The 24,003-nt window shown below is 42.8% G+C and overlaps 1 protein-coding gene across 3 annotated transcripts in view; it reads left to right on the forward strand.

Moving 5' to 3' along the window:
- The first annotated feature begins 309 nt into the window (after positions 1–309).
- Positions 310–24,003, forward strand: part of LOC115573947 (leucine-rich repeat and fibronectin type III domain-containing protein 1-like protein) — a 186,841-nt gene continuing 163,147 nt past the window's right edge. For 2 of the 3 annotated variants that reach the window (XM_030405063.1, XM_030405072.1), the window contains exon 1: positions 310–1,773. The gene's annotated coding sequence lies outside the window, so the exon portion shown is untranslated. The remainder of the gene's footprint in view (positions 1,774–24,003) is intronic. The other variant, XM_030405082.1, reaches the window with a different exon arrangement.

The following is a 24,003-nucleotide window of genomic DNA, read 5'->3' on the forward strand; positions in this document are numbered from 1 at the left end:
TTGTCATCATAAAATAAAAGCCCTGCATGGTACCCTTCCAGTTCACTATAAACTTTTTTTCCCTGCTGCCCCTCACACATCCTGAGTCCATCTCTGCATAAAGGAGAGACAGAAATATTTTTTTTAAAAAAACCTTTTGTCTTGCATTCCATCACAACATGTTAAAAACATGTTGAAAAAAAATGTGTGTGTGTGTGCATTTTGCATCATTAACTTGTGTAATTGTACTCAGAAACACATCGGCATTCCTATGGACCCTTGAGGTCCCCATCCCGTAGTTTGAGAACCCCTGCCCGTGTCGGCGTCTGGTGCGTCTCATGACCGACCCAAACTACATGAGCTACTTCTCCCAGGCAAACGCCCGGCGATGCCATCACGCACAGTCGTCATAACGCATCCATCCGTTATTACCGGTTTGTAATCCCGGAGCATACGACTTGTCCATAGTCCGAGCGGGGACACGGATCCAGAGAGGGAAGGAGGCAGACAGGAGAGGAGCTGGTAGGCGGATCAGACTCCCGGGACAAACCGCCGCACAGTGTGAAAGTAACTGCGGGAGGGGACGGAGATGCTCACCGCGGCGCATCAGAGCGCGTTTTAACGACAGGAGGGAAGAAAGGACGCGGTTTGAGACAGCTTTCCCAGCGGGATTAATCATCATTTCTTCTGTCTGAAGCTTGCCTTTTTATTTATTTATTTTTTTCCTTTTCTTCTTTTCCTAACCTATATATCCTGACGCCTTTGTCTGTATCTGTATAGCTGCCACCCTCCGGGCAGCGCGCACTAATGTCCGGTGTCTCTCCTTGGAGAGAAGAGGGAGGTCAAGACAAAGTCACTTCTGTGGCTGGAAAGAAGGGGAGGGGGGGCACGAGCATCTGACCGAGCTCCTCATCTGCCTCTGCAGCTTCTTTTGTACTCTCACTCTTCCGTCTCTTACCTTGAGGCGGATAATCACCCACAAGAGAGGATTATTATTCCGTAAGCAAGCTCGGATCGAGCGCGCGGGAGCCGCGGATGAGTGAGATGTGATGCTGGGTGCAGGCATGACAGCTGCTGAATGGGGGAGCAGAGAGCACCTATAGGGGAGCTTACGTGGAGACCGGCTTGAGTAGCCTCAAACCGACGACCGTGCCCGCGTCTCGCCGAGCACACAGGCGCGTCCTCACTCTCCCTGTCCGCATCTCCCAGTATCCCAGCGACATTAACCTCCCGACGGCTGGTTATCTTTTTTTGTTGTTTTTTTTTTTTTTTTTTTCTTTAAACGACATATTAACGGAGTCTTGGCGGAAACGCGGGGAGCTCATGTGGAGACCAGATGAGTGCGCAACGCGGCGGTGCGCCGGTTTGACGGCGCGTTTTCCACGCTCACAGCTCTGCCCCGGTGGATCAGCGGCGGACACCGGATCGCTGTAGGTGACGGGCTGCCACCGGTCGAGCACCCGCTCCAGGACTCTCCATGCAAACTCAACGGGAACTCAAGTGAAACGCCTCGCTTTGCCCTGCCACCACTCCTGGAGCCCCGCGGCGCGGCCAGCCTTGCAGGTGCAAGACCATTAAAAAAAAAAAAAAAAAAAGTGGATATGATTTCTTGTTCAGTCTGACAGTTTTATCCGACCAGGAGGAGGATTATTTAACATATTGTTCGCCGAGTGGAGTTCTCCACCTGGCTCGACAAGGTGGGGGAGATAACCATAGGAGAAAAATAGCCTTCATCTACCCCGTAGAGGAGGAGGTGGAGGAAGAGGAGGAGGAGGAGGAGAGGGAGACGCGCAGGTATGACACTCTCTTTATCTACTTTTCTCGTCTGTCCGATTATCGCACCATTTCTTCCCTCCTCTCACCCCCTCCATCACCTCCTGCTCCCCTTCGTCCTCTCGGATATTTGTGCCGTGCTGTTTGGAGTGGCTGGTTTGTGATTTTTGGAGGAGTTGAGTACACACAGAGATAAAGAGATAGAGAGAGAGAGAGAGAGAGGGGGGGAGAAGAAGGCAGATGGGGAGATAATGGCGTTGGTGTTTTTTATTTTTCTTTTCTCTCATACGATTTAGGGATGGTGATATCCTTTTTCTAAATTAACGCCATGAGGGAAGGAGGAGAGAGGGGTGGAGGTGGAGATGCTGAGGGGGGTTGGAGGCGGAAGCTGCTAGCTAAGCATGGGGAGTGTGAAGAAATAGATTTGAATAAGGGGCGGGGGTGAGATATGTGCAGGGAGGGGATGGAAAGCCAGGCACATGGGAGGAGAGGAGGCTGAAGAGGAGCCCTGAGAGTTTGGAGGAGAATGGAGGGAAGGATGGAGGAGAAGACCCGAGAAGAGGAGGATTTGATTAAATTGTGGGGAGCGCAGACAGGGGTGGGTGGTGGTGGTTGGGGGTTAAAAGGAGTTGTCGGGGGGGAGAGAGTTTGCTGCTGAGGTGGAATAGAGAGAAAGGAGCCCATAGGAGATGAGATGACCCGGGTGATGGGAGGGAGGTGTTAAGGGGAGAGGAGGTGATGGCAGGTGAGTGAGGCAGGACTTTGCTCGGAGAGGCGAGCGGAGAAAATAGGGGAGGACAGTAGGAGGTAATGGAACGGAGTGGATCGGGGGAGGGGGGAAGGCGACCGAGAAGATGCTGGAGAGGAGTGAGATAGGACGGAGAGAGAGAGAGAGAGAGAGAGCAGGTGTTGCAGCTGGCATTGAAATGATCCCTGAAGAAAAGCTCTAACAATAGCATGCTGGAGGCCAAGTGTAGAAGACTCTCGCAGTGCTATGATGTGGCAACCTTATGGTATTATCCGGTGGATTGCTCCATAATGGTCTTCGCTGCACCATGGAGACGGACAGAGAGGGGAGTCGACGAAAAGCTGCACACACAGCCACAACTGTTTAGTCTGCCCTGTCAGCTCATCCGCTCCTCTTTAGCTTTTTTATCGTCCCCTAACTGCCCCGTTTGCATCGTGATGGGGCTCTGCGGCGTCTCCAAGCCGCTGTAAAAAAAAAAAAAAACAAACAAACAAAACACATGTAAACACACATGCGGGATGAAACCGGGTTTTCCCTGTTTCTCGTCTCCAAACCTGCCCACGTCTCATCTCACCCGTCATGTGTAAGAGCATTTGAGCGAGACCTTAATGCATTTCAGATTACAATCGCGTGCGCATGTAATCACGGTGTACGGCGAGGCGAGCAGGCTGTGCTCGCGAGGGGAAGCAAATAGAATGGTAAAGAGCACTTGCTGTCAGTGTGCGTCTTTGATCGTGACCCCGTTTACACCGTGACATTTGAAAAAAAAAAAAAAAATAGTGAAACTCATAGGCAGTCAGGAGATTTGAGTAAGATTGAGTTTAGAGCCTCGACCATGGTAAATATGCCCGGAGAAGATTGCAGCCTGACTTTTTTCCCTCTCCAAACCAACACGAAAAAAAGAAAAAACACATTTCAATCATGCTTGTGTATAATTAGTAGTTGATGTAGTGCCTGAGTGGTGCTGTAACGAGCGAGGCCTCAATTCTCTAAATCATCCTGCTTGCCGACATCTCTGTCACAGTGCCAACACGCACGCAGGACTCGAGAGTTATCGCTCATGTTGTGCTAAAGCTCCTGCTTTTTTGGAGATGCGTCTTCATATCCCACTCATGAATACCACTATACATGAATAAACAGAAGGTTCTCACACTGCCATGGAAACTGAGTTAAAGAATAAAAATTGGATAAAGAGCCTCAGGGGGGCATTGTGTGCTGCAGCCAGTTATCTCAATGTGTTTTTTTTTCTGAACTCATGTGACACTCACATGCAGCAAGTCATAAACAGAATACTTGATGATCCTCAGAATAATTGGACATATCTGTGCATGCAAACACAAGATAATAAACAGGAGCAGTGTTTTTCAAAAGCAGTGACTCCGAGCACTTTCGGGGATGTCACTGTGAGGTGAGACATAAAATTGCCCATCAGCTCTTTAATGATGGTAAATAGCCCAATTTATGAAGCCATGGAATCCATGACTCTACTCTGAGTATTCTATTTATTTATGTGAGAGCAGCTATTTGTGCTCGCTATCGGAGAATAGCACCGCTTTTGTTCGGTAATTTATTCAAATGAGTCATTGTTTTTGTTTTAATAAAAAGATTACGATGTTGCATCAGAACAGTACTACAACCTGATGAGCATATTAATCTCACAGTATAGTGGACAAGTGATTTAAGGCAGAATGACCATAAGCGTTAAGGCCAATACACTACTTTCATGTCCATACGACAAATGTGAAGCTGCCACCAGCAGCAGGTTAGCGCAGTTTAGTTTAGCAGGCTGGTATCGGTGGGATACAGCTAGCATGGCTTGGTCCAAAGGTGACAGAATCCACCTAGCAGCACCTCTCGACTTCCCTAATTATCATCTTATATCTTGTTTGTTTAGTGTAAAAATAATACCTTATGGTGCTGGCTATTAGCTGGACAATTTCTTGGCTCGGGGCAGTGACTTCCTGGAGTCTCAGCTGGACGCCTGCCAACCTCACGGTCATAGACAAGCCTGCAAGAAGTTACTGTGCCCAGGCTGCTGACGCACAATCCCAGATAAACCCCAGTTGTGTCCTTCTTTCTAGGAGGAGGAGGAGTTTATTTATTTAAAACAGGGACAATGCACAAAAGAACATTAATCTCGTAAAACAAGAAAACATTTATTGAGCCAGGTTATAGCAATTTTGCTAGTTTTTGCCTGTAGTCCCTGGGCAGGTAAGAACAGACACTCTACTTGAGTTTTTTGCTTTGTCCCTTTGTTTCCAGTCTTTATGCTAAGCTAAGCTAACCGGACCCTGTCACCGGCTAGCCTACTGTATTTACGAATGTGACAGTCACATCTTTCATTCAGGATCCTGCTCTACTCTTAGTCACCAAGCAGACAGGACCGCCTCTTCATGGCGTGTTCTTGGATAAAGTGGGCAGGGATACCAGAACAGTTCTCTCTTTGCTTTTAACGCGTGACCAAACACTAATCATAACGGTGATTAATGTTGGAACACAGAGCCATTTAACACTCGTTTCATTGAGAACATAACACCTCCAGCAGCTTTTAGACATCAGATGTCAGAATTGATCCAGTATGGACGGACGGAATGGGCTCGCATACTGTACGAGTTGCAAGGCGAGCGCAGGGAAGGCGGAGATTTCCTGCAGAGTTGAAGGCCAGAGACTCATTTGACCCTGATTTCCAATATGAAAACAGGGCGTGAAAGTGGCGCTTCATGATCCCTTCGGTTTACTGGGGTTTGTGCTGAAGGATTCAAGAAACATACCAGAGGGATAACTGGGGCCGGAAAGCGAGTGAAAAACTGCTGTCAAACTTTCTGATCATTTTGAACCCTTCAGTCATATGGGAGCATTACAGCTCTCCTATCGCTCAGGTGGCTGTAACTCAGATCAGCAAATGGTTCGGTTATTTTTATCTGAGCAGATGTGGGAGCCTGATCAGAGATGACATGTAGCGATGGAAGAGTCCCTCAACACTTCCTCTACTTCTGCGAGAGCTGACGATGCGAGGTGCTTTGTCGTGTTTACAGTTTGATCAACTGATTTGAGTCAAAGGAGGGAAGCAGAAGCCTGGAGTCTGAGGGGAAGGAGGGTATTACGATTTTGGAAAACAATCAGTCTAGTCGCTTATTACAGTAACATAATGTGGGACCGGCTCTGTTAATGAAGTCATATAATGGATTAAACAATTACAAGCCGTGAGTGGCTGCTGAGTGGCATAGGTTTGTGCTGTCACGGTGGTTCTGACTCCTCAGCGGCCATGATTCCTCTTAATGCCCAATTAGCCAGAAAAAGAAATCGGGGCAACATTTTGAAACCGACTCCGAACAACAATGGCTTCTATTTTTGGCGCCATGTAAAATACCTTTCATCATGTCAACATGAGATTGAAAAATGAAGCCGGGGAGACGTGTAAATTCCGGAGGAGTGCAAGTCTAATTGATTGATGTGTCTGCATGGGCGAGGGAGACAGAGCAGAAAAGAAATGGAACTCACACAGAGAAACTCAATGAGTTTTAGAGGAAGACGGAAAATACAGTTTCATCTCTGTGGGGAAGTGATGTATAGGTCCGCAGGTACAAGTGCAGCTCCTGCGGTGGTGTTCTAACTCAGTGTCGACTGAAGCTTTACATTTACGTACCCACCGGCCAATGGATACTGCGATGCACGGAGGCGGGATGGCTGCGGCAACGTTTGCAAGCGGATAAAAGGGAGTGATGAAAGATAGGACAGGCTGCAGAGACGATGGATGAAAGGAAGGGAAGATAGAAAGGAGGAAAGGCTAGAGGTAAAGGGAGGGAAGAAAAAAGTGGAACATGAGAGGCTTTTGGGGGAAATTGACCTTTACTCAAAGAGGCATGTCAATTAAGAGCAAATGTTGTATTTGGGGAATGCACGGAAAAGGAGAAGGAGGGAGAGGGAAGAAGGGGTTGATGAGAGGATACAAGGGATGGGATGCTCCATGAGGGTGGAAGAAAAGAGGAAGGAGAAAGGAGAGGAAGAGTAAGGAGGAGGAGCACGAGGACAGAATATTTCGCCACGGAGCTCTAGGTGTTAAGACAGCATGCTGCGTTATAGTTTGAACGTCCAAAATATGTCATCATGATGTTCTCAACACAGCGACATGCTGCCCACTACAGTGGGGGTTTAAATGTCCACACAGTTTGCCCACGATTTACGTGTGTGTGTGTGTGTGTGTGCATGGGCGTGCTTGCGCGTGGCAACAGATGCTGGTTCAGTGGTGCAATCCCACCTCACCAGGGAAGAGCGGGCGAGAGATGCTGCCCAAAGAGAGAGAGAGCGAGAGAGAGAAAGAGAGAGAGAGAGAGAGAGGAGAAGGAGGGAGGGATGGTGCCAGGAGAAAGAGAGAGAGAAAGAGGGAGAGAGCGACATGCTGAATGCCAAGCAGCCTGGTATTAGAATGGTGCTGTGTGGAGCAGGCAGGCAGAGGAAAAAACACCTCTCTGGTACACCACAGTGTCCTATAAGTTTCCAAAACTTCACCTCTGGGGATGACAGTTTTACGATCTTGTTTTTTTAACTGTTGTTTTTCTTCATCCGTGAACAGATTCAGCTGATTTCAGACTCCACTTTTTATTGCAGAGTTATGTTTTCTTTGTTGTTGCCCTAATCCAAAATTATAGATGTACACAGGGTCACCAGCCCTTTTGAGACTGAGGGCTACCTCAAAGGAGTAAGAGAGTATTATAGAGGGCCAGTTGTTTCATAAAAGGATAAACCAAAACCAAAGATACCTGGGCTCATCCAAGTAAAGTATATGTGTGGGAAACACTACATTAATAGGTCACATGTACTAGAAGGCAATCTAGGTTTAAGGTGCCCTGTGGGCGACTCATATGCTCATTGTGGGCACCTCATTGGTGACCCCTGTTTTATGTAGTGTTCTGCATAGAGCTGCAATCAACAGTTGATGAATTGACTAGTCAATCAAAAGAAAATTAATTGCCAAAATGTAAATGTATCAAACAAACATTTGTTGGTTCTATTTCCCTAAAGATTTTGTGCTTTTCTTAGTTTACAACAATAAATGAAGCGTTCTTGGGGTTCAGATAAAAGAAGCAATTTGAAGATGTCGCTTTGGGCTCTTGAAACAAGAGCCCAAAGCATAGGATGAGCATTTTTCACATTTTATGTCTTTACAATTTACAGACTAAACAGTCGTGAAAATATTCCACATAGTAATCGATAATTATTCATTAGCTGCAACATTATATAGCACAGGTTGTACTATACACTTAGAAAATGATCATTGTAACCTCACTGTTAATGACTGGTTACTAACTGCCTTACATTCCCCGTAGTATACTGTAATCATTTTATAGTAATATATATGAAAATTACAGGGATGTATTGTGTTTCTATGGTAACCCAGACACAACATTTCTGTAACAATACTGTATTTTGGTGTTTAATTACAACATGATAATGTAATAATTATCTGTAATTTACATTTAGGTATACCTCAGTTTTGTCAGAAGTAATACTGGGATCTATCTTTATCATCCGTTGACCCATCTTTCACTGTGTGAAATGTATTGGTGGGCAGCAGCAGTTCTCTGCTTTAGTTTCTTGTTACTCACAAAACCAAGAGAAATGTCTTGGTTTAATCTGGCGGAGGGAGGTGCATGCATATTGACATCTGCAAAGTCATGACCTAACATATGTATTCCTCAAATTTACATTTACTCATTTGGCAGAGGCTTTTGTCCGAGGCGACGTGCAAATGAGGTACAAGCCAAGCTGCAGCAGATCAAGGCGAAGCGTTCGTCACAGCCGGGAGCATTTTTATACACTTCACCTTGAATTCTAGTAGAATATTTCATTTTTATTTGAATTATTACATCTCAATTGCGACATGTCACCTTTTTTTTCTTCTTTTTTTTAAATGAAGTCGAGCTGTCCATGTGTTCATTTGAGTCACACCAGAATTGTTGTTTAGACTGTGTTTAATCTGCAGCATATGTATTTGCAATTGCAAAAGACTCATCCAGCGAAGCTTTCTCAGGCTTTGACCATCTTCAAAGTCTGACGCTGGGGAGCAAACTGCTTTAAAGTGTGATGAGATGAGCTGATTTGATTGTCTACGACATGTAAGCACATTAGTTCTTATACTGCCCCTTTTATAACAGCATGTCTGTTCACATTTAAGCATGTGAAAAAAGTGTTGCATTAAACATCATAATTGCTGTATTAAATAAGCATATTTTACGACCACATAGGCCCACTGATACTTTCTGTTGATAATATTTGTGCACGGGGGCGTGGGCAGAAAGGGCAATGGCACTGTCACTGTGGTATATGGAGATTTATGGTTCTCCCAAATTGCAGTAAGCACCTTCTGCTCTTCTAATTAGTTCATAGTGTAGAACTAATCCACAGAAAAAAAAATAAGTCTACATGTAGAAATGAGCGGCTAACCCCAGTTAAACACTACAACCATTACTGAAGAATTACTGAAGAATAAAAGTGTTGATCAATCATCTTTACTGAAGCTGAGAGTTTGTGAGTGTAGCTCTTACCGTGTTTCCCATTAACAGCCTGAAAATGGCGTTGCAGTTTGGTTAGACAATGTGTCCTGAATGTAATGATTACTGTGTAGATATCAAAGACATAATGACACAAGCAAATTAATAGTCATGGGGATAATCTTTATTTAACATTTTGCTACTGCAGTGATTTGTTTTAATGACATCAATTAATCAATTCATAATTTCTTTAACATGTTGGATTTTTCTAGAATTTTGTTTGATCTTGTTTTGTGTCAGTTACACAAATATTTGCATGTTGAGTAACGAATCAGGAACCTGATAATCAATAAGTTGTTATGGCCCATCACACGGAGGCTTGGTGCTATATGCACAGTGTGTTGAGCACTTCTGCATGCATGACCAAGTACTTGTAATTAAAGGAACATGTGATCCACTTCTGCTCCTTGCACTGTAAGGTTGAAAAGATCTCAACATCTGCATGCCTGGCATGTTGTACGATAGGAAAATAATGGTCTTGCATGGCTGCTTAATAACTCTTACCTGAATAATTCTGATTGTTTATTGTGCATAATGATGACTTACTAGAGAACAGACTGGTAGGTGCTATATTAATAAATCATCAGGTAATGATTATGTTTGAATCAAAGTAATGACCCATTTCTTGATGAGCAGTTCTTGATTAACTCTCAGTCAGCTGCTGAGTGGCACAAACTAGTAAGGACTCATCCATTACTTATTACTTATCCATTATTTACTCTTTTTGTGCACCCCATGCAAAGCAAAACATCATGCTGGGATATTACTAAGTAATCCTTCATTATTTTATAACTACTTTGTCTAGGCGTGGTTTGATATGGCCTCAAAATAATAATTTTCTCTTTTTAGGGTGTATATCGAGATACGTGGTAGTATCTGAGTGTTTTGAAATCTCCTCAAAAGCACCTCATAAATGCTACAACAGGGCAACAAAATCAAGCATCACAGTAATTTGGAGCAAACGCCGCAATGTCGAAATGTGACAGGATTGTGGGGACTTTTGAAAATGACACCACTTTAATGTAGCCTTTAACTATAACGATGTCCAGAATCTAAGATTATATATAATCTCACATTATGATAACGAGATAATTAATACATTGTCCAGCCATAATGTACTGTTACCCACTGTGCTACCCTTGAATCATAGCATTGTGTTGTGAATTCTGTACCAGGTGACATGAACAATATTTGAAGTGTATCATCTCTTCGACAGTCACACTGATGATTGATCACAGTCCCTCCTTCCCCGCCCCCCTCCTCCTCTCTTCTCCTCAGTTTAACAGCTGTTGTGTCTGGCCGTGTGTCGGCGTCTCTGTTTGCGCCTGTGTTGTTTGTGTGTAACTGTACCCCTCTCCCCTCTCCCCTGTAATTGTCTTGGTCTGGGGTGACGGAGCAGACCTGACAAGCGAACCCAGATACCGAGTGGGGATAGATTGAAGAGGAGTGTCTGCTCTCCTCTCTATCTCTCCTCATCTATTACTCGTGTCTGACAGAGGCAGCGCTGCATGATGGATGGATGCCCCGCTCCGTCTCCATCCACTTCTCACTCTGTTCACTTTGCCTCGCTCTCACTCACTAATTTTTTCTCCACTCGGTCTCTCTTCATCTGCCCATCACTTGCTACCTCCATCTCTTCATAATTTGTCTCTATGTTGTCTCTCTGAGTTTCTATTGTTTTTTTTTCTGTCTTTCTCCCTCTGACTTTACATTCGTTGATAGCATGGTTAAGGTAGGATGTGTATGTGTTACAGAGATCTGCACAAACCCAGAGTTTTGAATTACTGGGGCAGAGTGATCAATCATACTGTGTTTGTTGCCATTTATCAGTCTGCCGTGTCTCACAGGCATGAGTAAAACTATCTGTGCTTGCATTCGGTTCTCTACACTTAGCGCTGCAGGCAGAGTAGCTTGACTTTTTGCCTGTAAATGATCACAAAAAAAGAGCAGGGCAAGCTTAGCCCAAAACAAACCTAAATTAAAAAAAATAGTGAAGCTGATGTCATTTGTAAGATATGTTTGAGTCGTTCTCTGTGAAGAAAAACACCCCGCAGTAAAATTTCCCTTAATGGCTTCTCATAATGTTTTATGCTCTGCCCTATTTAGTTTGTTTGAACAGTTGATGCACATTGATCAACAGAAAGAAAATGTAAAATAGGCCACAGTTAACCAAAGGGATCATTTTCATACGCTGTCACTGCCAGATGTTAATATATCCAAGGACACTGGAGTACCAGTCTGTAATTGGGATGGCAGGAGCCAACAGCACTGGGATGGGATTTGGACAGCCGCGCTTCATTTCCAACTTTAGTGAAATACTGAAGTTCATCGTCTCCAGCCAGCAGCACTTAAAATGTTCCCCGAGATAGAATTGAACCCAGAGCAGCTGTGGTTGCTTCACTTGTCGACACTGTCAGTGTGGATGTCTTTCATTAAAACCACTGTCTGTTATTCATTTCTTCATTCTAGTCTGTGGTTCCAAACCAAACTTAGCAACAAACTGAATGTCTATCTATTTTTTATTTTTTTTGGTTGAATGGTGGCATTTTTGGGGGATATTTCTGTTGACATTTGAAATTGTCTCACCCTAGTCAAACTGTTATGGTAAAATACCGGTCATAAAGAAGAATTTAGAATTGTGAAGGAAGTTGTCAGGGCATTGAGAAATGATCTGTTGATCTTTACAAATCCAGTTGCGAAAGTCTAGTGATGGCCTAGCCAGCAGTACTGAAAAGATGTTTAAATCGAATGTGATGGACAACAGTCAAGTATAGACCCAAGGTGATGCCTCCCATTGGTTTGTGATCTTCCGCTTTGAAGCCTCAGGTTTGGCGATACGGCCATGACTATACAGTATGGACAATAGAGTGGAGCTGGGGAGGATAACTTCATTGGATCTGACTGATAATCCAAGGAAACCTTGTGGTAGCAATTTGTCAATCCCAAGGTAGCCTTAATTAATACACTGCTTTAGTGTCCATTTTAGCCTAAATAGGACCATGATTTTCAAAATAAACATCCTGCTGTGTTAAAAAAGACTTGAATATAGTGAGTGAGACCATAAACACATCAGGAAACTGTTTACTGAGGTAATAAGTCAAGTGGGAAGTGGCATTTTCTCATAAGCTTCAATCAGAATTTTGAAACCGGTGGGGCATGCCAGTTTAGGACACTTCCACAATTTATTTATTTATTTTTCAAAATTGGAAGCTCCCTCCATATCTTATACAATCATTTGCAATGATGATTGAATGGCTGGAAATGGGTCAGGATGTAAAACCTATTGAGACAAATCCCTGCAGTGCCACTCCTGCATATTGGCTCAGAACATCCCCAGTTGTTGTGCACACATTACAGATCTAACATAGTCATAGTACAGTTTTTTTGGAGACGGGTACAAGATGAAACCCCAAGAAGAAATGCTGGCAATTAATGTGTTGGTGAGGGAAAACTGTATTACTGTACTAGAATGAATATAATAGAAAGTGCCCTTGGTCAAAATTGGTAAATGTGAATGGAGTGATGAACTGACTTTGTTGATGGTTCCTTAAATTTCTGATGGAAAGATGAGAGTCTGAAAGAAATGCATTAACCCCCCCCAGTTTGAAGGTTGATCACTATCAATTATACACCCGATGTAATCTCGTCTGTCTCTTTGTGTGTCGGTATATAGCTCATCCTTTCTCAAGTCTGCCCCTTGTGTGAGTGCACTCATGTGTGTGTGTACAGGGACATGTATGAAGGTTTCATTTGGGAAGATTGACCACTGTAAATGCCAAATTTAAAATGTAATTGTCGTCGTGACTGAAACCAAAACGGGCATGCTTTTGTACTGGCAGGACAGACCTTTTATGTAGCTTGGCACACATTGCTGTACAGGGTGTCAAGACATTTGCATGACAGATGACCTAATTACTGAATTCTCAGGGACACCCTACTATTATGACCACATTAGGACTAAGCATAATATTATGAGTTCATTTTATGAAACATACATAAAATATTTATGTGGAACTTGAGCAAGACATTTCTATTGCCAAGAGCTGTTGCAGTGAGGTTGTACTGGAGACAAAACAGTGATGAAGCAGAAATTCACAAAATTCCAAATTATTCTTTAATATGATTATTTGTCTTTAGTTGTACATAACTTACAGCTTCAACACATTCTAGCTCCCAACTTTCTTCAAATATGGCAGCTTCCAACACTGTATCTGGGTATTATAATTGTATCAGTTTTGTATGTAAAGGGCTCTGCGGTCAAGTCAGAAATACTAGAATACATATGCAATGCTTCGTTAGACTTGAAAAAAAAAGCTTGCTGACAAACTGTTTACATATTATGTTATATTGTGACTTTTGGACTGTTATAAACATTGTGAAAAAGATGTAAAAGTACGTGAAGTACCTTCAAAAAAACAATTTTGACTCTTAGTCATGCTTGGGATCTGTAGTCTTTGGCAAAAATGTAATGTATGACCTATCCAACCACCCTGCTGCACTACCTCACAGTCTTCATCAGCCCTGGTAACACTTCTACTGCTGAAAGAGATACAGAGATGTGTTTAAAAGCTCTAGAAAAAGCCAATAACTGGACCCTGAGTTAAGAATATTTTGTCAAGCAGTTGTTTTCAGGGTCAGTAAGTGAAACTAGGTTGTCTTGTAAAACTCAGTGTATAACAAATTACTGTCAGGCAACCACTGGGAGAAAAATATTTAGGGATTTAACACCTTGTGCTAGAATGTACAACCCTTCAATCATAATGCACACTGTGCTTCTCATGTGTGAGGCCTCTGGGCCGCTGAGTGTAGACTTGATTTTCCTAACCCGTACATGTAAACAAACAAATTAATGAACTCTACTGTAACAGACTTTTTTAAGTATGCTACTTAAAAACCTGCGCATGTCTTTTGATCTTAAAGACGGGGGACATTTCCTAGTACATAGGATGTGATGTATGCTCCATACAAAGGACGGCATGTCACCCTTAAATCATTTCTAGCAGAGTGCACTTCACAGAATTACAAGTAATACATTCTAACCTTGTCATCGATTTAGAAAAGGCATGCTGCAGGAACAGTCGACCCCTCAGCTTGCAGCCCGCTCAGCAGTTCACAGTATTAGTGTTTATTAACATGGGCTAAAAGGAGAGACCCTGCTGGGCTGAAATGGTCCACTTGACACACCATGAGCCAGATAGTCTGCAAGATAGTCGGGAGAAATAATTAGACTTGAGAGGGCAATCTACCACAGATAATGGTGCTCTGGAGTAGGTTCTCAGAGCTCAGTAATAGTTGGTCTAGAGGACGGTGGTGAACCAGGAAAAATCATTGGGTGTCTATGTTGGTAGTTTAGCTCAGATTCTAATCTGGACAAACATAATGCATAGCTTTAATCTATTTCTTTGATCAACATGGCTTTTGCCTGTGCTCTGAATTGTCTAAATAACACTGGAGCCTTGCAACTGGACATGCTAGTATTGACTGTGCTATCACTGTTTCAAGTGCTTAGCTAGTATTTCCCTCATGAGACACTGGGGAAGTTATACCACTGTAGCTCTTCGAGAAGCTTGTCAGTGGTTTAATATCAGAGTTTCACATCAAAAACATTACATTACATTACATTACATTTACAGCTCCCTCTAAAAGAGGTAGCTGTCTGCAAAATCTCAATATTCAATTGACCATTATATAATCAGTGATAAAGCCACTAACAGCAATGTGCTATTACTGACATAAATCACTACTAGGACCATATTTACTGTCAATGCTGCAACAATATTAATGTATAAATATGTTGGGTTTTGAAAATCTGGGTGAAGAATCCTTTTTTCTTTTTGTTTTTATCGTTTTTTTCCGAGCGACTTTCTAGTTTTCCTACCAAAACAGTGGGGTTCAGCAATCCCACAGTCAATATGGGGGGCTGGGTGCTTTTTCAAAAGCAGAATGTGGGTTAGATTTCCTTTGAATATGGATTTGAGGGTGGCACAGTGGTGGCTCACTCTGCAGATGCTGTTTAGCACACAGATTATAGAACATGCGCAAGAAGACATGTGTCACACAAGCACACGCACACACACATGCGCTCACACAGGAACATATTTCATCATTCTCTCATTCTCTCACAAACAGTCGAAGCGCACAGGCAAGTTTGCACTCACACTCGGATATGCAGGGTCTCTTTCACACACTAATTTTTTTCTACTTTACAGGCGCCTGTGAGGCTCCTGATGCATATTTGATGATGGTTTGATTGACAGTGGCGGAGGACTGTGTGTGTGTGTGTGTGTGTGTGTGTGATAGCGACCCAGCAGTAACTCATATGGAGAAGGGCTGACGATTATGCAAAGTGCCTGATGGTGGAGTACCACTGATCGCAGCTAGATGCAGACTGCAAACAACCTTTGGCTCCATTAGAAAGGGATTTAAAAAGCATCAAAATAAAACATTTTGTAATTATGATTTCAAACATAACTTCATGTTTTTTAATTTGTGAATGTTATTGGCCCATGATTGAAATATAAACATTCAAAAAGGTGTATTTTCAGATTTCAGTAAAACTTAATTTCACAGGTCTGGAAATGTTATGGTAGGTGGTAATTACCAATAAACCTATCCGATGTACTTATCTCAAATTTAATCGAACATTATCCAACATAATTTGATAATAACATTCTGCAATTTTCTAGCAAGCAGTTACTACATAGCTGGTGAATACTTTGTGACAATTTCAGGGAACTAGTTTATGCTTAACTTCTCCTAATCGCACATTTAATGTCAAAGCATTTTCCGTTTAACTTTCTCTCAACAAGCCACATAATTGAAGTGAGTTGTTACGGACTAATTTCCTGCTAGGAAAATGCCACTCAACAGGCCACTGAATTGAATATGATCAGAAGATGTTAGTCATAAAGTAGATGGACATTAAGCTGAGATAACTCCCTTTCATGTAGTAGAGTCAGAAGTTTAGCTGGCTTGATCAGCAGATGTTAGTCAGAAACCAGTTGGCAACCAGTTTACTGGAAACGCGTTAAAGAAAGCACCTGCTATTTATAAAAGGGGCAATATGCAAGACTATTAGTTGAAATTGTTAAAAAACGAAATAAGATTATCTACAGAATGTGAATATTTAGCTTTATTGACATCATGCTTTCTGTGTATAACGTGAAGAGCAATTTACTGAAGATAGCATGCTAACCAGCTAGCCCAGGCCTGGCCCGGTCCAAAGCTACTGTGCTAGCAGTGTGAGCACTAACACTCCCCTGATTCCCGAGCTCCCAGTCTGAACCGCTAGCTGCATGGCTAACTGAGCTAACTAGCTAATTGCAGATACAGTTAGCAGCAGTAAGAGGTTACTCTGGTAGTATGCAGCCCCCTATTTGTTGTCAGTATGAAGTTGACAGGTGGCAAGATCTTTTACCTTTAACTGCTATTTGGAAAAGATCAGAATATTATTCTAAATCATGCTGGGATAATTTTCAAATAATTTTTGAGGCAATTTTTGTGGTAATTGTTGAGAAGTATCAAACACATTTCAACATGTTATGTTATGCTGTTATGTTGTAATCGTAAATAGAGAAAGGCCTGAAGCAGATCTTGAAAGCATGGACATGCAGTTCATTTACAGAAGGTACAGACTTCACTCTTGCCAGTTAAAAACTGTATTTAATCAAATGATCTAATGTTAAGTGCTCTTTGGAGCTTGTTTGTTTGGGGAACTGATTGGAAGTAAATATCATTACACACTTGTGTTCTAAATGTTTATATCACTCAGCCTAAACTGGCCATCAGAGGGCTGGTGAAAATCCACCTGTCCATTATCTCTAGATAAAGTCAGTGTCACTGTGTGCATGAAACACTGACAAATGACACCCAGGTTCATCAATTGGATCAAAGGAACCAGCAGAGGCTGGATGAGGTCAGACACCTGGCAGCCTACTCAGCCTGCTCTGTTTCACATAGATCCATGAAGATGCCCCCTCTCTAGAACTGGGAGCTGTTTGGTGCTGATTTGCCAAGCACTCCATAAATCAGATGGCCGCTATTAAAAGCTGGAGTGTCCACACAAACTCTGGTTGGTCCGATTCATGTGGTTTTCCCATTCGGGTATGGTTTGGGTTTGAAAGTATTCTCAGTATTATCTTCACTTACATGATGTTTATAGCTTCAGTTTAATGGTGTCCAGCATTTACTGGCACACTGTGTGTGTGTGCGTGTGTGTGTGTGTGTGTGTGTGTGTGTAGCAGCTGTATAAGTCCCCGTCCCAGCTGTTGTGCTTTGATGCCAACTCATTGAGCTGGCAGCTGTTACAATAAAGTTGTAGTGTGTCGTCTCCATGCATCCCGTGGTAATCCTGTGAAATTTGCAGCCATTCGAATCACTCCGGATTGACATTTATTGCTGCTGTTGGGTGCACACCTTGCTCGTCCATTTTGGGGATTGTCGTGAGGCGATGATGAGGCTTTTGTGATGATAATTGTTGTCTCACAAATAATGATTTAATTGGCTCTTCCCCCGAAGGAGAATGAGTAATGAACTAAGCGCATTATATAACAGATAAATAGGTCACAATTTCGGAAAACAAAGTGCTGTTCGGAGGAGCCGTATCAGCAAGGCAATAAGACTCACGTTGCCCTCTGAGTTACATTCACTCATGTCGGAGAAAGCAGCACCAGCAAGACACGAATGAGCAAGCAGAGATGAGTGTCACTTTTTCTTGTGCATTTCTACTATTCTCTCTTTTTCTCTGTAACAGCAACGTTATCTTTTTTCTTCATCAGCTTTATACATTATGCCCAGAAAACACACCCCTCAATTTTGTAGTCATAACATCAGGCGAGCCACCTGAGGAAGCTATTTGTTGAGTATGTAGCCGATCAAAACATATGTATCTAGGGCAAACCGTCCAAGTAAAAATAAATGGGAAAGTGGGAAACACACAAGGCATTAGCAGTCTTTTTCTGGCCACTTACTCTTAATGGGCCCTATCTTAACGATCTGAAACGCAAGTATCAAACGCAAAGCGCAAGTAGCTTTGTGGGCGGATCTCAGGCGCTGTTGCTATTATGCCGGCGGGATAAATGACTCTTGCGCCCAGCGCAAATCTAAAATGGGTTGGTCTGAAGTAGCTACAATATTCATAGGTGTGGTTTGGGCGTAACGTGCAATAAACCAATCAGAGCGTCATCTCACATTCCCTTTAAAAGCAGGCGCGCTTGTTCCATGGCGCATCGCTATTATAATGGCGAATTTGCCAGGCGCACGCCAGAAGCGCTTCACAGCCGAGGAGACCGACGTTCTCGTCAGGGCAGTAAAAGACCGAGAAGAGGCCTTGTATGGGGATAAGAGAAATCCATCCAAATTAGCTTTGGTTAAACGGGCGTGGGAGGAAATTGCCACAATTGTTTCTAAGGCTGGCATCCCCAGGACATCGCACCTGGCCTCGAGAGCAGTGCGCACGGGCCGAGCAGTGCGCAACGGCCAGCTGATGAGGGAGCAGCGCAAACACCAAGGTGCAGAGGATCCGGACCCACTACACGCCGTGGCAGCATTGTCAGACCGGACCGCACTGTCCGGGATGCGGCAAGGTATTAATGCCCGTCTTGACCGGGTGGCGATGTTGCTGCGGCCTCTCAGGCGCATCGCCTCAAGTCTCCAAACGCACCACCTGCTCCTGTTGTGCCCCTTCCTCCCCCAACTCATCTCCATCCACCCGCTCCACTAGGAGCACATCGCGCATTGCCACTCCCGGACCATCACGGCTACGGCGGGCGCGTCGCATATCAGAGGGGAAAATAATTAGTTCTTCTGTTTAAATCTTTTCAACTTTTTTTTGTATGGGTTGCAAAAACGGGAGCTGCTTCCTTGTAGATGAGAAAAGCAAAGTGTATGCACGTTAAGCACACGCTACATTATGGCCAAGCATGCGCCCTTAAAATAGCATCTGAATAAGCGCCACTGACTTTAGACTAGGTTTTTCCTGGTCTGCGGCGCAAGTGTTTTCTGAAACGGCAAAATAGCACCAGTGAACGTGTGCGCCGGAACACGCCTCCTCTTTTCGCTGAACCGCCCCCGGAGCGCAAAGTCATTCCCTAATTTAAGGATGTGCGTCTGCGGAGGGAAAATTCCAATGTGCGCCGAATGCAAAATAGGAATTATACAAGCGCCAGTGTACAAAGTCAATTGCGCTGAGTGCAAGATAGAGCCCAAATCTACATTTCGACCAAATATGCTGAACAAATCAGTTCTCGCATACCCTTTTTATCACACTGAGGCCTTATCAACTGATCAAACAAGCAACACTTATTCTGACCTTTTCTGTCACAGAATGAAGCAAGTGTCATCCGAATTAAAAATTAATGCCAGAGTCGACAATAGGATAAAAATTCGGAACAATTTACGTATTTGCATTCATATGATAAGTATGATCATACACAATAATTGGCTCCGTAACCATTATTGTGCAGGTAATAGTCACAGCGTTTGTGATTTGAAGTGTGTTGAGCAGATTCCAAAAACTCTGCATCACTTATCCGTTCAACAGGAAGTGCACATTTCAAGCACAACATGAAAAGTTGACTTGCTGAATGTGAGAGCTGCTCCTCTGACAGTATAATGTGGAAATTACACACAACCCAGCTCTGGGCTCGTTCTGCCAGGTGTCTGAACTTAACTTTAGCTACCAGGCAGCTGTCAAACAACTGTTGCCACTTGTTAACTGCTGCTGTCTGTTTGCAGCCTGTTAGAACGCGATTCAAACGAATCCAGGGAAGGTTTTTAATGTGCCGGCCTTACATAAGCACATCCCTCATGTTAAATAGTGTTGTTTTATTTATTAGATAGCCTATATGGTCCAATGTTTTTTGGCGGCAATCAAAAGTTTGCCTCTGTTGCTGTGGCCTCATCAAGACATCAAAGGATCAAGTAGTGAAAATGAGCTGCCAGGCTCTGATGATGAATCTGTATCGACCCCGCTGGTAAACAATTCTAAGCCTTTGGGAAACTGTCTGCTCGAGTGCAGCAAAACTGTACATTTTTCTAAATGTTTGTGTTTGATTCATGCTTCTGGGAGAAACTACAGCAATGCAAACACATGCCTGTTTATGTCATGGTGGGATTGTGTAGTGCAGTTTGCATTGTTGCACCAGCTAAGTAGACTGTGTTCAGGTGTCATGTATTTTTATGCATCCGTGCCCGCGATAGCCACAGCTGGACGCATTGTGTTTTCGGGTTGACCGTCCCTCCATCCATCCCATTCTTGTGAACAGATATCTCAAAAACACCTCGAGGGAATTTCCTCAAATTTGTCACAAATGTCTTCTTGGGCTCAAGGATGAACTGATTAGATTTCAGTGGTGAAAAATGAAAGGATAAGGTCTCTGTGACCGCATGGCGTCTCATCCTTCCCAGATGGCAAAATTGTACCAGACATGGCTCACAGAACAGAATAAAGTATAACTGCCCCAAATCTGAGCCAAATGATGACCTTAGAACGAGAACTTTGAGGATTTTTTGGGATCAAAACCAACTTACACTGACTGACATTGCAACAACTGGGTGCACTGCGAGTTTGCACAAAACAATGGCAGTAGGCCTACAGTAAAAAGGACAGGTTGCTCCACAATCGGTTCATTTACAGAAGGGTTGTTACACCAGAGAGTCTCTCTGCAGAGTGTGATTGACAGCAGATGGGAGGGGAAGAGCAAGGGCAGATTGTCCACTAGTTATCGATGGAGGATAGTGTGGTCTTTCGGACAGATACAAAATATAGTATAGTAAGAGTGAAACGCTTATGGGTCACCAAATTTGCTGTTGATATAGCTGGGCCAAAATAAAGTATATGTGCAAAAACACTGCATTCATCTTGCAAGCATGACAAAAAGTGATGATGATTTTATATCCAAAGAGCAACTTCGCTCTGACATCATGATATTCTGCAATATAATATTCTTGTACTAATAAGACTTCTGCCATGAACACAAATGTGACATGAGATTCCATTGGTTAACAGGCGCTTTTAGTTATGAGCCTTAGGACTTCAGTCCTGTTAGAGTTTTAATAATGCAGGTCCCTAAATTTAGTCAGAACTTACACACACACACATTCACACTGTCCACTGGGGGCTACGTTAAGCAGCTAGTATGTCAGAAATGCAATAAAAAATGTATCATTTTCAAACTTTTCTGGATATACACGGAGAGCAGTGAGCACTGGGTTTACAGTTATTCAACCTCAAACTTTGTTAATGTTATCTTCAGTACCTACACTCTCCACAGGCAGCAGGAACAAACTCTCGCAGCTCTTCTTGCCGTCCCCACATGCCCCCCCAGCACTCCATTTTTAGCTCTAGCTGCAGTGTCTGCCTGGCAGGCTTATATTAAATAAGACCGGTCCTCTAGAGAATGGCTAACAATCAAAAATGATAAACCTGTGACCATGACAAAGGTCAACTAAACAAACCCTGGGCTGAGAGGATTAATCACGTTAAGTTGCTTTACAAGAAGACTGTCAACAGCTCCGTCCGACACGGTAATACTGAAGTCACGAAAATGCAGTCATGCGCTGGCATTTGTTGTCTCACATCATGTCCACTTTGCAAATTAGTGGCTTCCTTCAAATCCCTTGTTGGTGTGCAATTTGAGTGAACAGCACTAGACAGAGAGGTAATTAGAATGCAAATCTATTGAGGTGTCACAAATAAGATTTCAATGCATCAAAACCTAAGGATTAAAATTTTAACTAGGTTAACCTAGAATCATCTATAGCAAACTATGAGCAGTTAAATAAGAAGTTTGACAAGGGGACTGAGCACAGAAAAAAATCTGACTCCTGAGTGAATTCTGCTGAGCCTCTCATACCGGACACTTGTAGGGACTGTCAAAATGATTGTTTTCAAATACTGTCATGTTTTAGTAGTTCAGGATTTACATTTTTATTAAAACAGAAAATCCTCCCGACAGACCGCACTGACTGGTGTGTGTCTGAGCTTTGAGGGAATAATTTTCTCAGACATAAACTGCATGACTCAAGATCACAGAGACTGTGTTTATGAAATCTTCTTTAAGGTGGCTTTCCTCTGATGCCGGTCCGGTCCCCTGGGTTTTAAATTACGAACGTATTGTCACTTTGAAGCGAACTCAACATCTTTTTATTCACTTCCTCTTTCATTCCTTTTCATACACGCAGAAATTGGGCAACTTTGGTTTTGCATTTAAACGAGGCATCGTTACACATCAGAATATCTTTTTATTCCCTCATTTCAGTTCCCTTTTAGGAACCATTTAATTCAGATGGAGATACATAATGGGCTAAGTGAAACCATTGTGGGATCATTTTGTCAGTAAAGCACTGTTTTTCCCCCCGATAACATTACTGGAGCTGGGTTCGACATTGCCATCATGACTAGAAAATTATTTTACTGATTGTTTTTTTAGGCAAATATCTATATGTACTGTGTTTTTCAGTTCCACAAACACTTCATTTAACCTAATAGAAATTTAGGTTTATATCAAAGGAATTTCATACTGTTTTTTACTGTAAGTGTTAGAGGATAAAACCATTATAGGTCCCATCTTATATAACATATTATTAACACAGTTTTACCTTCTACCTTGGCTCTGGAATTACCCTCACTTTCCAACGTGAAAAGGATTTTGGAAAGAGCTGTCACCTGTTCTCATATTTCTCTCTCGTCTCTTAGATTTTTTTTGTTGTTTTGTTTTCAACTCAAAGTAAGCGCCAAAGCTTCGCTCCAGGTGAGACACAGGAAGGATAAACAGACCCGTCGTGGCATTGAGGGAAGGAGAGTGGTTTATCTTCAGCACCTGGTGATGATTTTTATTTATTGTGGTAGAAAGATAAAGCGATATTCAGACTGTCAGTGTTGTAGCAAGGCTATATGTGTGGGTTTTTTTTTTTTTTTTTTGCACATACACACAGTCACATGATGGATGTCTCCTGCTTCAACATAGAACAAATACTTTTTACTCCTTATTATCATCGCATGCTGTATGTTACTAATTAGCCAACTTGTAATCTTCCAGGTATGTTGACAGTTGTGTATAATGGTTGATTAATTAAAGACCCAGAGCGTGGAATCTGTTCAACATGTTTAATTGTTTATCGTTTACGGAAGATGAAATAATCTTCCATGCATTAGCTAATCAGTGTTTATCAGTGTTGCATGCAAAACATGATTAATGTTAAAACCTCCACAGTGTAAATAGACACTCATGCTATAGAAAAGCTTAAATAATGATGTTATTGTGTTAAATATCGTTGGTTATCAGGGTTTTGTTGACGCTAGCTGCCGACTGCAGCTACCGTTAGTGTGTTTGACTTGCTCTGGAAGATAAGGATGATCATTGAATGATGGAATGATGATCACAGCCCACTCCCGATACAACCCCTGCCCTACCCCTCTATTTGTGTCTTCATGTCTAGGACATCCCAATTCTTGTTGGGATAGAGGGTCAGGGTGAAGTGTTATGGATGAATGGCCCTTCAAACGAAGGTTAATTAGAGGCGGACTTCTTAGAACACTATAGAACACTAACAGTTAGCACTGCTTTGTGGATGACAGTCCAGCATTTTGATCTATTTAAGTGTTGCATGGCAAATCTAAAAGGTACACCTCCTCTATTACCAGTGCAGGCTAGCCAGGTAGGAGCACCATTTACATAAATGCCATCAATGACAACTGATTACGTACGAGTGTCTTGAAGGTTTGTCCCATGTTATGGGGGTGATTTCAACCACTACCCCTTGTTACTCCATTCTGATGGACAATAACTCGAAAAAAACAAGGGGTAGAGGTGACCTACTGTAATATTTCCGTTTCCTCCCTCATGCCATCATTACACATTGGTAGTTGTGTTTAATAATACAGTATTGTCATCATCCTTAAAACAAACTGGTGCTCTCAGTGTGCACTGCACTTGTGAACTTAAAATACAA

Source organism: Sparus aurata, chromosome 2 (assembly GCF_900880675.1).
Source record: "Sparus aurata chromosome 2, fSpaAur1.1, whole genome shotgun sequence".
NCBI classification, from domain to species: Eukaryota; Metazoa; Chordata; class Actinopteri; order Spariformes; family Sparidae; genus Sparus; species Sparus aurata.